We start from the raw sequence: 4,788 nt of genomic DNA on the forward strand, positions 1-4,788 counted from the left end.
GTCACGTCTGTGCTGCTGTTTCTGCCGGCACTCTCACATTTTATTAGAGACGGATCATTTTCTTTAAAACATAAGTTGTGAGGATTCTTTGCACCCCTTCCAGAATGCAGGTGAGCCCCTCAGAGGGTGGTGTTTGCCCCAGGCCCCTCATCTCCTGCCTCCTGAGGAAAGCTGCCCGCATCGCTCTAAATTCATAGGTTGATGCTTTGTGCCCTCCCCGTCCTGCCTGCAGCCCAGGGATAAGAAGTCGTCACTCAGACCTGTTTGGGACTAGCTCGGGACTCCAGTTTCTCTGGGATTTCCACCCACATTGCTCAGCACCAAGAACACGCCTCGCACTCCCTGGGGCAGGGAAGGTGGGTTTTGGCCTCACCCCTGCACCCGGGGTGTAACCTTTTGGCCTTGCTGCTTCTTTGAGGGGTGGGGTGTCTCTCACCCCTCTTGGGGGTGGTCTTCTGCCCCCGCACCCCTAAAGCCTTGGCAACTCGAGCCTCGAGTGATACTGGCCTGCAAAGCCTCTGAAGGAAGGGCTTCCCCACAGCCTCGACCTGATCATTCCTTGCTCTTTGTTGCTTTTTGTTGCTTTTTGTTGCTTTTAAGATGTTTTTCATGTTTTATGCTCGGGTTTGGTGTTTTTCCCCAGAAGGGCTGGTCTGGATCCCAGAGCACCGATTCCTGAGCGGACACCCCGTCCGCTTTGGTGATGCCCCCCGTCCCTGGTGCACCTTAGGCCTCACCCCCTCCTCCTTCACCCCCAGGATGCACGATGCATGGCTCTCCTGCTTCCCAACCCCTCATGCCAACCCCTAAACGGATGGCTCAGCCCCTCCTGCCTGCCTCACGCTGCCCCTCTGCCGCAGGGGCCTGGCCCTTCCTCAGCTTGGAGCGGGCCCAGGGCTCTGTCCCGTCCAGCCCTGCGCTAGGCCTGTTTAGGCCTGGGGTGCATTGGTGGGCAAAGCACTGCCGGCAGAGCTGCCCCCTTGGCCACTGTGCCTGCTCACCCCTGAAGATTTGGCCTCCCCACCCTGTGCCCAGGCCTCCGGTCTCCCACACCCTCATATGCCACGCAGGCCCTGGCATGTCCTGCGGGTCAGGCTGGCCCCAGGCCCTGGGGAAGGCCCCATTCCTGGGCTCTGGCTCAGCCTCCGCTCAAGGGTCCAGGAAGCTGTGGGCTGCTTTGCATAGGTGCTGGGTGGCCCCCACTCCTGCCCACCCCACCCAGACCCACCCAGACCCCGGGGAGGAGTGACTCAGCCCAGGGCATTGGCAGGAGTGGTGTGTCAGCCCGTGGCATTCCTGGGCTGGGCCATTGCTGGCTGGGCACTGCCCTGGGCCCAGGGCCACTGCCCGGGGTTTGCTCATTCCCCCTGACTGGGACTGCGCCCCCTTGTGGGTAGAGAAAGATGAGCAGGGCCAAGGGGACCTCAACCCTCGGCTTTGAGTGGAGGTCTGGGCTTTTCTGAGAGCTGCGGAAAGCCGGGTGGGTTCTGTGTGGGAGCAGGTGGGCTTGGGAGCCAGCTGGGACGGAACTTCCAGCCAGGTGCGCGCCTTGCAGGGGGGGAGGGCCGCCGCGAGGTGGGCGAGCCCGAGGTGGGCGTGCTGCAGGGAGCACAGTCTCAGGGACCAGTGAACATGGCCAGAACGAGGTCTTGGGGCAGCAGGCATGGTTTTTGGTACCAGTGGGCCTGGTCTGGGGTGGTGGACATGATTTCATGCACTGATGGACGCAGTCTGTGGGCTGGTGGGTGGCCTCAGTGGGCGTGGTCTGGGGTAGGTGGGCTCTGTCTGCACAGGTGGGCGTGGCCTGGGGCAGGTGGGCGCGGTCTGGGCACGTGGGCTCGGTCTGGGGCCGTGGACGCGGTTTCCGGGTGGGTGGGCACCGTCTCAGGGCCCTTCTCTCTCTCTCTCTCTCCCCCAGGGCTGCCAAGGGCCCTCCCAGCGCCGTGCCTAGTGTGCCGTGGCTCGCTGCCGCCCGCTGGTCCCTGCAAGCGCTGCCGCTCGTTTTGCGCCGCCGTCCTGCAGGGTGCCTCCGTCGTGCCCCTCGGCAACGGCAACGGGCCGGGCGGCGGCCTGTGCACCCCGTGACGCCAAGGACCAGGACCAGAGAGACGCGCCCAGGCCCCGCGGCCTCCAGTGCGTGGCGTGTTTCTTTGGAAGCCTAGACATAGATGAGGGACCTTGTACACAGAGCTATTTTAGCAAAATTGTGCAATCTTCACCATGGTATTTCTTGTGGAGCCTCGGTCCCCACCCTTTCCCGGTGCCTGCACCCCATGCCCACCCGCATCCCGGGCCCCTCGCCCTGCATCCCGCGTGCCACACCGCACACCTGTGTCCCCAAACCCACACGTCTCTCCTCACCCCGCAAACGGCACCCCTCAACCCGCACCCCTGCCCTGGGCAGGTGAGAATGAGAACCTCCTGGTGTGCGGGCTCCCCCGCAAGACACCCCTCCTCTGGAACCCCTCCCTCCTTGCTGGAGGGCTCCGGCCAGCTCCCCAGCGGCCCCTTGTTCACTCATTGATTCAACAAAAGTCTGGCTGTGCTGGTCAGGGTTCTTTGCACCCAAGCGCCTCCTTTCAACCTGGGCTGAGCGAGGGGGTGAAGGAGGTGCCTGCACTGGGTCAGACCCCTCAGATCGTACTGCAGGTGGACTTTCGGGCCTCTGGCTCTCAGTGGGCCGTGCAGGCTGTGGAGACCAGAGGTGGGGGAGCCCCTGCAGCCTCTCTGGGCTCAGGCTGGGGTGTCCCAACCACCCGAGCCTACAGGGGACAGGGGGCCTGCGAGGGGTCTCGAGGGCCGGTTCTTTGTGGACATTGGGAGGGTCTGTAGCCCCCAGCCCTCAGAGACAAGACAGGAGCCCCAGGGGACAGGGGCCCGTCCCCACCATGCTTCTTCCCCATGAAGTCATGTGGTTGGATTTGCCGTCCACTTCCGATCACCTGCATCCCCTTGGCCCTGGGATGGCGTGTTCAGCACACCAGGTGTGTCACCTGGTGGGTGGGCCTGTCCTGGGGCGGCCCTGGAGAGAGGGCCACTGCGGTGCCTACTGGGCCACATGGGGCCTCTTCGCCGCTCCGGGGAGAGTCACTGAGTACGGCCGTCCCCACCTGTCCCCTGGGTGATAATAAAACAGGTTGTGGGGCTCGCTCCCTGGCCTGGCCTGGAGGGCAGCGCCTGGCCACGCAGCCTAGCTCCCGCAGCACGTCCTCTCCTGACTCACGCCACCCGGCTGACCTAGGGGCCCAGGGAGCTCCTGCAGCTCGACTCAGAGAGGGGGCCAGAGCGGGGGCGGCGGGAGGACTAGCGCCTGACTTCCCTGCCACCCCGAAACACGCCAGCCTGCTGCTGACCGCACCCCAGGCCAGGCCCACAGGTGAACGCTGCCGGGCAGGCGCCATCCCCATCAGCTCTGCCTCACTGACAGTGCAGAGCGGCGGGTGGGGACCAGAGCCCCGTGGTGCCCACGCGTGCTCTGGGCCTGGTGGGAGCAGCGGTGAGGTGCCGGCCCGGAAGGAGGGAGGCTGGGCCGTGGGCTCTGGTGCCTGGGCAGGCGTGGGGGGTGGGCAGGAGGGTGGGGCCCATGGTCTTGGGTGCTGTCTGCCTGTGGGTCCCATCCTCTGGGGCTGAAGCTCCATCAGATGTTTCCCAAGTTCGTTCCTGCCTCGGGCCTGAGCCCACTTCACGGAGCACTCGGGTCAGACAAGGGTGCAAGAGACGGGCCGGCAGCCAGAGCAGCTGTGTCTGCACTGGGGCCGCCCCAGGGACCCGCCTGCCCAGGGTGCCAGCCTGGGGATGGTGCCACTCCGGGTCAGCTTCTCTCCACACTTGGGGTGCCCTGTTGTGGTTTCAAGCAGAGCCCCAGCCCCCAGGGCCAGCACGACGGGGGCGGGGGCGTCCCCGAGCTCTCCAGCCGTACACCCTTTTCCACGCCCCCTTCACGGGACAGTGCCCTCCCAGGCCGGAGGCGCTTACGCCTGCCCAGCGGGTGCAGGAGGAGGGCGGGGCACAGGGCACCAAAGGGCCCCAGAGCCACGCCTTGGCTTCTGGGGCTGGACAGGTGCTGGGAGCCGCTGCCCGGAGACGTCTCCCCTGCCAGGAAGATCCGAACGGGAGAAGGAGCAGAACGGACCTCCGCCCCCAGCAGAAGCCAGGCCCAGAGTTACAGGCCACGGGGCACTGCCCTCTGGGGTGAGGGATGTCTAGGCAAGGGCTCAGCAAAGGGGGGGCAGCCTCTCACATACAGGCGAGTGATGGGGGCACTCGGGGTGTCCCCAGGCTTGCGGGAGTTGGGGCTGGCGCCAGCGGCCCTGGGGGGCTGGCGCCTGGGATGGCTCCCACCCCTCTGCCAGCCCCGCTGAGCTCGACGACCAGGGCCACTGACCACCTTCCATCCCCCAACCGCAGGATGGGGGCCTGAGAGACAGGGGGACACCCGGGAGCCGTGGGGGAGGCAGGGCGGCTCCCTGATCCCACAAGCCCGCAGCCAGCCCTGCTCCAGCAGCCAGCCCCAGGGGAACCCGGTTACCTGAGACCCCAGAGCCTCAAAGTTCCAGGAGGTCTCCTTTGGCAGCCTGGAAACTGCAGGGCGTCTGGCCAGAGGCCGGGCCGCAGCGTGAGCCTGCAGGCGGAAGCTGCGGGCTGTGCCCTGCCCACTGGGAGGGGGAGCACCTGCCCCAGGGAGCGAACTCACTCCAGACTCTCTCCTGCTTGTCTCTGGGGCTGAGCTGCGGCCAGGAGGGCGAGGCGCAGCCACGGGGCATCCTGCTAGCCACTTCCCGTGTCCAG

Source organism: Eubalaena glacialis, chromosome 11, assembly GCF_028564815.1.
Source record: "Eubalaena glacialis isolate mEubGla1 chromosome 11, mEubGla1.1.hap2.+ XY, whole genome shotgun sequence".
Lineage (NCBI taxonomy): Eukaryota > Metazoa > Chordata > Mammalia > Artiodactyla > Balaenidae > Eubalaena > Eubalaena glacialis.